Source organism: Hibiscus syriacus, unplaced genomic scaffold (assembly GCF_006381635.1).
Source record: "Hibiscus syriacus cultivar Baekdansim isolate YM2019G1 unplaced genomic scaffold, ASM638163v2 tig00110429_pilon, whole genome shotgun sequence".
NCBI classification, from domain to species: Eukaryota; Viridiplantae; Streptophyta; class Magnoliopsida; order Malvales; family Malvaceae; genus Hibiscus; species Hibiscus syriacus.
The window spans coordinates 9,413,735-9,424,655 of record NW_024062733.1 but is presented as its reverse complement, the minus strand read 5'-3'; the positions used below and the strand labels follow the sequence as shown (position 1 = coordinate 9,424,655).

At 32.5% G+C, this 10,921-nt stretch overlaps 1 pseudogene; it reads left to right on the top strand.

The window, feature by feature from the left end:
* The first annotated feature begins 8,436 nt into the window (after positions 1-8,436).
* The window catches only part of LOC120124855, a 28,821-nt pseudogene continuing 26,336 nt past the window's right edge, over positions 8,437-10,921 (top strand).

The following is a 10,921-nucleotide window of genomic DNA, read 5'->3' as shown; positions in this document are numbered from 1 at the left end:
TATTCAATGACAGAATAAGGATATTTTTGAAAGAAAAAAAAATTAAGGGCACTTTAGTCCAAAAAGCTGGTAATCTAACAATACCTAAGGAAAATGAGGTAATGACATTCCCTGTAATATACCCAAAAAATCCACTATTGGTAATGTAAGATTACCGGGAATGACATTCCCGGCCAACCAAACGGGGGAATGTGGATTCCATTCCCATGGTAATCTCACATTCCCCCAACCAAACACACCCTTAAATCTTAAACACCACTCGAACCTCAAGGTGCATTATGTTAATCAAAAAGCCATAAGGTTGCACAGTAGGCTTTATCAAGAACTGATTCGTTTTGATTTTATTTCGATGAATTGGAATGTATTAAGAACGATGTATTTCTTGACGACGTTTACATATGAACGAAAGCAACCGTCATAACGAAATAGTATCATCTTTCGTCCTTTAAAAAAACATCTCCATATTCGATCCCTACATTCTTTACAAATATTTGATATGAAATATTACAAAATAAAGTTGTATGCTACACAAAATTCTAATTTAGGTGATTAATTTTTTTGATTAATTACCTATTTGATCACCACCTATTACTTAGTTTCTATTTTGATCACTTAACTATTATTTTTTTAAAATTATTCCTAAGGTTAGGTGTTGGTTTTGGTTTTGGTTTAGTCATCTGTTGTTAAAAATTAAAGATGATGCTACAAATTACAATTCATAGTTGGGGATCTCAGCAAAAAATAGGGTAAAATTCACAAATGGTCATCATACTATATGTAAAGGATTTGTATATATGATAATTTTAACATTTGCAAGTGATGGATATATATAAGATCATAAAAATATGTAAACTTACAAAGATAAGGAAAGTCAAATGTGTACACAAGATAAGGTTTATGTAAGGTATAACTAGATGTGGTATAATTAAATTATGTTATATTAGATTGAATAACCTAATCTAATCTTTATCTTTAATAAGCTCTCGTAAGATAAAGGATCCATCGGAGACACTAATCTTGGATCGAAAATGAATAAAAAGATTTCATCCAAGTGGTTTGATGAGAGTTTCCACAATTTGAGCTTTGGATGGAATGTGTTGAACCAGTAGTTCTAAGTCACGAACAAAGAAGTAATCGAGTGCAAGAGACTTTATCTGATAATGAAAGATTAGATTTTTACTAACATATGTGACACTGAGATTGTCACAAAAGAAAGATGTTGGTTTGTATAATGCTACATCAATTTCTTGAAGTAGATGTTGAAGGCAAAGTACTTCAGCAATTGCATTTGTCACAGCATAACATACAACTTATATAGAAGAACGAGATACCGTTTTCTAACGAGTCGACTTTCATGAGATGAGATTAGAGCCAAGGTAAATAGCATATCCAATAATGGATTTACAGTTTATAGAAGATTCACCCCAGTCCACATCGACAAAGGCAGTGAGATGAAGGAAAAATTTTGCGTGAAAAAGAATGTCATGGGATAACGTACCTTTTAAATAACAAAGAATATGTGTAGTTTTTGTCCAATGTGCAAGTATAAGACCATGTATGTATTATGATAGAAGATTGATTGTAAAAGAAATATTCAAACGAATAATTATAAGATACTAAAAAGTCTAAGTAACCATCAATAACTCGAGATATCTAGTGACATAAATAGCTCAGATGAAGGTAGTTTGTCAAAAAAAACAAGATATAGGTGTTGAAATTGGCTTGGCATTTTCTATATAAAATTATGCTAAGATGTCTTATATGTATTGCACATGAGATAGAAACAAACAAGCTAGAGTGAAAACGTCATCAATGGTAAGAAAGTGGTTGAATAATCTCATACCCTTCAAAGCAAACTTTATAAATAATAAGTTAATAAAATGAACAATAAAGTCAATACCATTACCAGTAAGCACAATCATCCACATATACTAGAAGATACAAAATGACTCTCTTTGTAATATAAATGAAGAATGGTGTATTAGCCTTTGATTTCTGAAAGTAAAACTGAAGAAGAGATTGAGAAAGTTCAATAGACTGTATCCTTGATACTTGTTTTAGTCCATACAAGGCCTTACATAACTGATAAATATGAGAATGTTTAAGGTCAACATATCTAGGAGGTTATTCTAGATAGATTTTTTCATGCAACGGGTCATTTAAGAAGGCATTATTGATATTAAGTTGCTTGATAGGCCACACATGATGAACTGCAAGAGTAAATATAATGTGTACCTTAGCAAGTTTCATCACAAAACTAAAAGTGCCAAAATAATCTCGACCAACGTCTTTAGAATACCCTTTGTTATTAATTTGACTTTTTGACTTTGTATCGATCAACAGAGCCATCTAAATGCCTTTTTAACATGGAACACCCATTTGTACCATATGAAAAATTGCTTAGATCATGGAATAAGATATCATGTGTGATTGTGCATCAAAGTAGTAAACTCATCTTCCATAACTTGCTTTTATAACGGATCTTTAAGAGCCTAAGCAGTAGTTTTTGGCTCCAATGTGGAATATAAATGATGAAATATAGTGGTATTAACAAATGAATGATAAAAATACTTTGATTTTGGCCAAAAATTGCATCGTTATATAGTAATTTTGATATGATAAGGGATCTGTTATAACAACAAGTACACCATCATGCTTTGACATATCAACCAAGAGTGCTGGTGAATCAGATGAATCATCAGGTTGTTGTGGGTGTTGAGTAAGGGTATCAGTACTAGAATTAATTCATCATTTTTTCATGGCATATCCACCAATAAAATTGTAGGAGAAGATGTTGAGGTAACAAGAAATAATGCCAAAGAATAATGTTGCGTCATAATGATTGCACTCCGTACAGTAAACTAGAAGATGTGAGAAATAAATCGAACATGAAAAGAGACATAAATTATGTTAATGTTTGGATCCAAGCATATATAAGCAGATTACGTCACAGAGTATCAAAGGAAAACATTTTCAATAAACCTTGGTTCAAGTTTATGATTCATGTACGATTGTAGCCAATGAAAACATAAGCATCCGAATGGTTGACGTTTATCATAGTTTAATGATTGTTGATAAAGTAAAGAGTATGATGACATATTATCTAATATCGGTGTTGGCATCCAATTGATGAGATAAACAACCTCCTAAAAAGCATGAGGGTAATACTTTGTTGGAAGATATGTAAAGTGAAGTAGAGAAAGATCAGTCTCCACTATGTGAAAATGTCTCCGTTCAACAGAACCATTGTGTTTAGGGGTATAAGGAGGTGAAGTAAAGTGTGAAATGTCTTCTAAATTTAGAATGAGTAAGAGCTTAACAAACACATATACATTATCGAAAAATAAGGATATAATGGTCCAACTGGAAAAGATTTCAATGATCCTTTTAAATTGAGGAAAATTTATTATAATATCAAAATTGTTTCATCAGTATAATCAACTATACTTGATGAAGTGATAAAAAAACATCACATAATATGAATATTCATCATATGGTATATGTTTAATGCTCCAAACATTAGAATACAATAGTTCAAGAGGACGATAACTTGTCATAGCATTTTAACCAAATGACAATTATGCCTTTTACTTATAAGACATGAAGAATAATGAAATTCTTTCAAACTAGCTTAGTCATAAGATATATTACATGTACGTAATACAGAGGCTAAGACTTTATAGGACAAATGGCCAAACTTCTGATGTAGTTGATACACGAACAAGCAACTGATTAAATTGGCTTGAGGAAGAAAATATCATGGAGTATAATAGACGCCACCGATTTTATTATCCTGAAGAAGAGGAGTTCTAGTTGGTTTATCCTTAACAACAAAATGAGAGTCAAAGAATTCAACATATACATGATTAGTCTAACATAATTGAGAATTTGACACCAAGTTAATATGTAATTAAGGAACACATAAAATATATAAAAGAGAAAGATGATTAGTAGCGGTGAGAACCGTGCATTGACCAGTGAAGATATAGGTAGAGAATTACCATTACTCAGTTGAATTGCATCAGGATCATCATAAGCAGAGAGATTCTGAAGAGTTGTAGTAGTCATGGTGGTATAATGTTAAGCACCATTATCAAACATCCAATGAGCGTGTTCAAATAATGGACAAGTAACAGCAACATTAACAGCTGATGGATTAGTGTTGATTGTCGATAAAAGTTGTTGTTATGAAGGAATTAAACAAGCTTACGACAATCTCGAACAATATGCCCTAACAAATTATAAAACTTACACACAATATTTTATCGTTTAGAATGATTTGATTGAGTAGTAGAACTATGAATGCCAGTAGAAGTCAAATGACCAAAGTGACCATCCTTTCTTTGAGAGCGATTGATCAAATATCTATGATTCTGATTAGCTTGTTATGCAGAATTTATTGTAGTAATGAGTGTGGCTTGCTTAGATTCTTAGAAAATAAGTTCATGGTCATTTAAGATCTCAGGAAATTCAAACATCATGGTCAGTTTGTTACGCACACGAAGAGCAACAATTATTAAACGATAATCATCACCTAATTGATTGATAATAGAAATCAGCAGATTTGTATAAAAACATGACAAATTTTTAAGGTAAAATCAAAGGCAATATCCTATATATTTTTCATATAGTCAAAGATTCGAGAGCAAGAATACGACCAATGGATGAATGAATATAATATTAACCAAAATATCCTACGCCATTTTAATATTGGTAGTGGATGAGATGAGAGGTTGAACTAGATCATCACAACTGCCAAGAAGAGCACTGATAAGAATTTGATCCTGATGATATCATTGGATATATATAGGATTAGCAATCGTTTTTGTGGCATTGTTAAACTGAGATGGGAAAGGTTACGATCCATCAATATAATCGATGAGTCCAAAATTAATAACAGTGAACTCTACTTGTCAACACCAAACAAGAAGGTTAACAGACGTAAGTTTAATTGAAAAGTTGGTCGGTGCATTGAGATGCACGAGATTGTTGGTGGTGGAAGACAAAGCCATGAGAGGATATCCGATTTGAAGGAGAGCATAAGAGAAAAATGATCGAGTATATTTGATGATTTTAACATTTACAAGTGATGTGTATACATAATATTACAGGAAGATCTAACCCTACAAAGATTAGGAAAGTTAAATATGTACATAAGATAAGGTTTATACAATGTATAATTAGATTGGCTATAATTATATTAGATTGAGTAATCTAATCTAATTTACCTTTGCTAATATAATGTGCGACTTTGTTGAGTCCTCTAACTATTAAAATTATAAAATGGTATTCGATTATAACATATTGTTTTATTAAGTCCTCTGACTATTAAAAGTTATAAAATGATCATTTGACTATCTATATGTTTCAAACTCGTTATTCGAGTTGAACATTAACCTATTGATTGAGATATGCTAAAATCATATTTTAATGATGTCTATTGACACTATTGTTACTTTCAAGCACTGACTTAATGATATAATGTTTCAAGCACTATGACATAATGTAAACAAAGTGTTGATCCACAAAATACAACTTAAATAGTTATGTGATTAGATTTTATCATATCTCAGTCAACATGTTAACGTTCACCAGAGATGGCCACTAGTTTTTAACAAAAATGATGAGTTTAGAACATATGAATAGTAGAGAGACTCAACAAAACTACATATAATAGAGGGACTATTTTGTAACTTTTAATAATTGAGAGACTAAACAAAGTAACAACCTATAATTTGGGGATAATTTATGAATTTTACCACAAAAATATTATAATTGGGTAACTATTATGTATTTTACCCATTTAATTTTCAACTAGAGGTGGCAATCGGGTGGGGAAAAACCAAAAATCGTGGGGATCCGAAGCGACGGAGATGGGGAATAACTGAAATCTTCACCCACGGGATGGGGATGGTGGAAGTTTTATCCCCAAGGCTCAAATGGGGATGTGTGATAACTCCATGAAAAGACTATGTTTTTAGTCTTTTTACTTAAGTTATTATTTGTCTAAACATTGTTGTCATATCATATTAGTTGCATTTAGGTAATATTTGTATATGGTGGAGAAGTTTTGTCTTGGCAAGATTTATTTGGCTTAACTGATGCTACTGAGGAGAAATGGCTTTTGTGGGTTGTGTCTGTGTAAGAAATGACTTAGGAAGAACATTTTAGATGTGACAAAACATTTCGCTAGGGCCAGTGGAACACAAAAGATGAAGACAGTGAGGAATAGATTTTTCTTGCCAATACAAGATTTATCTTGCAAGTCTAAAGCGAATCTAATGAACTGCTAATGTCACCTGCCAATTGTCTGAATTACCTCACGTGCAATCAAGCCCTTCAAGAATTTGATCACCTCTAGCCATCTTTCTATCTATAGCATGGAAAAGTCAACACGAGTATTTAGGGAGTATTCAATAACACAAAACCCTAGAAATTCCCATTATAAATACCCCATCATAGCCGCCAAGAAGAAGTAAGCAAGAAGATAATTTACCTTAGGCGTGGAGTAAGCAGCTGTAGTACCTTACCTTCCACCGATCCCCAACTCGACCATCCTTGGTGTCCTTCATAGCTAGACTATAGCAGAGCTGCGGTCAGACCTCGAGAGAGGATGACCGCCAGAGCAGGCGTAGTGCTGGTCAGAGCTGTCACGGCAGAGCCTTGTTTGGGAGTCGTTATTTATTTACTCTTAATTTCTTTAATATGTTTTGGGTGTGTACTTAAAGATGATACTTTTGCCACACTATGATTTGCTTTACTAGGTGTTGGTTTTTGTTTTGCCAAGACGATTATTTGATGGTTAATGAATGATGCATTATGATTTTACTTAGTCTGTTTTGTTCATTGTTTTAATATTTTGCCTTGATACTGTAAGAGTTTTCGAGAGATTGCCATTTTTCTAGAAATTGATTCTTAGATTTGAGAGAATTAAGATAGATCTATGTGAACAATGGAATAGAGTCGGGATGGTGATGTTCTAACCTGCCTTAGAGATAATGAGAGGGTTTCAATCGACTAAAAGTGATAAACGCTTGAGTAGGATAGACAACGACTATAGTTTTCGCTGAGGGGTATTGCCACAACAATAGTCTGACAAACAAAGGGTTGTAGCTTATGCCGAGTAGTATTGCCATAGCAACCGTCCTAGAATACTCCAGTAATCCTGTCGGGCAGCCTAAGCATATCATAACAAATCCTTCCTGACTTAGAATAATTTCTCGCCATAGCAAAACCAACCTAAGTGCTCTGTGAAAAGTCTGAATATGTGAGGTTATTCTGAATATATTTGAATCAACATTTTTATTTGCATTATTTATTTTTATTTGTTACTCTTGCATATTTTCTTTGTCTCGACCAAAATTTTCTACAACCAGACTTCACAATATTCTCTTGCTTCAACAATACTTTGCCACCTGTTCATATAACTCATTACTAATTGTTTCTCCGTTTTGACAAGAATTCAAGGACTAGCTCATGACACTAAGTTCTAGTTGTGGCGAAACATCAAAACCCCTACCAATCCCTGAGGAGACGATAACTCAGTTACCCTTTATTACTTGATTTGATTGTGTACACTTGCACAAATGTGCTTGCTTTAGTATATACATTTACAAGAGATCAATGGGGAGAGAGATTGATATATCCGAACCGTGGGGATAACCGAACCATACTCGTGTAAATAACTGTAGGGATCCCCAAAAAATAGTCATAGGGATCCCCGATATTTTACAAAAAATAACCCTGGGGATCCTCAAAAAAATATATGTGAGATTACATGTTACCATTGTTACATCTCAAAGGAAATAAAATTGAAGTTTAGATCTTTTCTCATTTAATATACATTGATTTGTTGAGATTGAAAATGGTTAAGATTGTACATATACATTGGGTGTTAGATGAATATTAACGTTTAAAACTTTCATATTATAAATAGAGACCAGTTTGAGACAATATGATATATCTTACAAGTTTTAGGTGTTGCATTGATTTCAAAAATGTTTGTTTATTTTTTGGATAAGGATTAACCAAAACCCATAGGGATCCATAAAGGATGGGTATGGGAACAAAAAAATCGAAACATATAATGGGTATTCCCAAAAATCGTACCTGTAAGTGTTGGGGACGAAATAGGTAATGCAAAATTGTCCCCGCCTCATTGCCACCCCAATTTTCAACAATTAACTAACACAATTACTTCACCCACGATTCAAAGTTCTTTTTCAAACCAGAGTCTTCTCGCTCTCTTTCTTTGGTTATAGAGGATCTCAAAAGCTTCATCTCCAAGTGTTTTATAGTAAGTGTTTTTGCATCTCTCCATCGCTTTGTTGTTAACTCTTCTTTCTTTTGATTCTTTTAATTGTGTAGCTTTTACATTCAAAATTTTCTTTACCTATTTATTTCAATTAGGCTCATTAATCCAATTCATCATGTTTCATGGGTTTGTCATCTATTGGCATTACTAGTGAAGGCATGCAACTCTATATATTTGATTTAAGAAGATGCCAACATGAAGGCCAAGAACTTGATAAAATTTTATACTTCTTTCCTACTGATTTACCATTTTGAACTCAACTCTCCGTGATTGGGCTCAGGGAAGGGCTCCTTACATTCACACAGTTAGTTCTAACGAACTTCTTTCATTATCGAATATGTTCAAATTAAAATTAGAAAAGGTTTTTTAGTCAAGTTAGTTCTTTTTCAAAGAATTTGAGTTTTTTTATGCAGAATTTTCTCTCCCGGGGCTGCTTGTGAGGTTATAGAAGTATAAAGACACTCTCATGTCTTTTACGAGGCATAGCCAAATATCTGGATAGTTACAGTATAGATGTGATTGTGATTCAAATAGCGGCTGGGTAGCGGAATGGCATAGAGAAGTGAAATCACATCAATAATAGTGGAATGGGGTCTAATTTAATAGATAGTGACCAATATGGCAATAGCTAGCCGCTATTCCGCTATTGATCTGCTATTTTTTTAAAATCAACTTCTTTTTCCTTAAAAAAATAAACTCCTTTAGAAAGAATTCACAACCGCAATACTCAAATACTACCAAAAACACGATCGCAACCATAATTTAAATCTCTATGTTTATTTGCTTTTGAATTATAATTTTATGTATAGATGTAAGAAATGTTTTTTTATTTTTCTCTATAGACAATCTGAAACCGTTATAACGTTGTTTATAAGAATTCCCTTGATTATCAGCATGTTGTTGGAAAAGGAGAAAAGCACGTATATCTTGTGCATCCTGTAAAATTATGGTCTCTTGATATTATTCTTTATAAGTCTGCTATCTGCTATACATGTAGATAATGGAGAAAAGTAAGGAGTCATAAGTCATATTGCATATTGATTCATTAAGAGAGGTTCTTAAGGAAATTCACTCTCTTTTTGTGATGTTTCATGGGCCTATTATAGTATTGCTTGATAAAGAACCCAGTGGAGGACTAACTCGTGCAAATTTGTACCCTTTCATCATGGATTATCTAAAAGGAAATTTGTAATGAAATTTTTATCCACTTCAAAATTTAATTTTATTGTTATTTTATCTTTGAATCAAAATATTTCATTGTAAGTTACTAATTGTGAGCATATCAAAAGCGATCTCCCTTGGATAAGTGATGTTGGGGTAATGCTGACGTTGTTGTATCAAATGGCCTTAACTGGATTTGTGCTTCCATGTTTTGCCAAATTAACTACTTGATAAATATCATGTCTTATGCATAACTTTTATTTTGAGGTAGATTTTCTAGTTGGGAAGAAACTCCAATTGCCATCATTCCGAGACTTTTTAATGGAATCAAGGACTATACAAATGCTAACTGTAGGTCGAGAGGCTGCAATTAAAGTTCATGTTTGTGTTAGGAATTGTGTGTGTTTGGAACCAGTCACATGTACTTTAAATGTCATATTTTTCATATATTCCAAAATAAATGTTTTAAAGTTCCTACCTTTGATGAAGAAACTTATATTTTGGTAGTTTCAAGTTATATTCCCTTGTAACTTAATTACTAGTTGTTGGAATGTTGTATACTGATAAATAGATATATTATATGCTTGAGTGATTATGTTGTGCTTTAGATTTGTCATAGTTATGTAGTTTGAGTGAGGTTCGATGCCATGGTTACTCTATATCTACCGAACCATCAAACCTTGATTTTTCAATTAGGTGTAAAAGTTTTCCCATATATTATTCCTTCCATAGATTTCTAAATTCTAGCTATATTATTAGAGCAAAGTGATGCTATATATTCTTTTTTAATTATTTCTGGAATGGTCAAAATCTTTTTCCCTTTTCAGTGAGCAAGTTGACTGAATCATGCTCACCTGAAGGTCTATGTCACGAGTCTTCTATTTAGCACTCTATCAATTTACTAGAATAATGAATAACATTAATGAGTGAATATAATTGAAAAGTTCTTTATGGTTGATCTTCCAAATAGTTGTTTGATTCTTCCAAAAATGAGCTCTGATAATCCCATTTGATATTTTTTACCAGATAAGAGGGCTGACAATGCCATATTTCTTTATTTGTTGTTATGCTCCAAATTTTAACATGCTAACTTTAAACACTTTAAAACAAGAGATTAGAAATTTATTGAAAACAATAATTTATTCCTTGCTTGATTGGATTTTTATTTACCTGTTATCGTAAGCATAGAATATGAATAATACTATATGTACCTTAATACAACAGTTATTTGCAATTGTTATTTCTTTAGCTTTGACAATTTCCTCTTGTTTTTTAGACAATTTTCAGGATATTAGAGTCTTCTGCTAGCAACATGCTATGCTTTTCACTCATTTTATTTCAAGACCTGCTCGTGTCCACAACATTTTCTCTGGTATGGTATGATCTTGAAAGCTTCTGACGCGGTTTTCTAGTTTTTGTTAGGTACTTCAACTTTTATCCCAATGT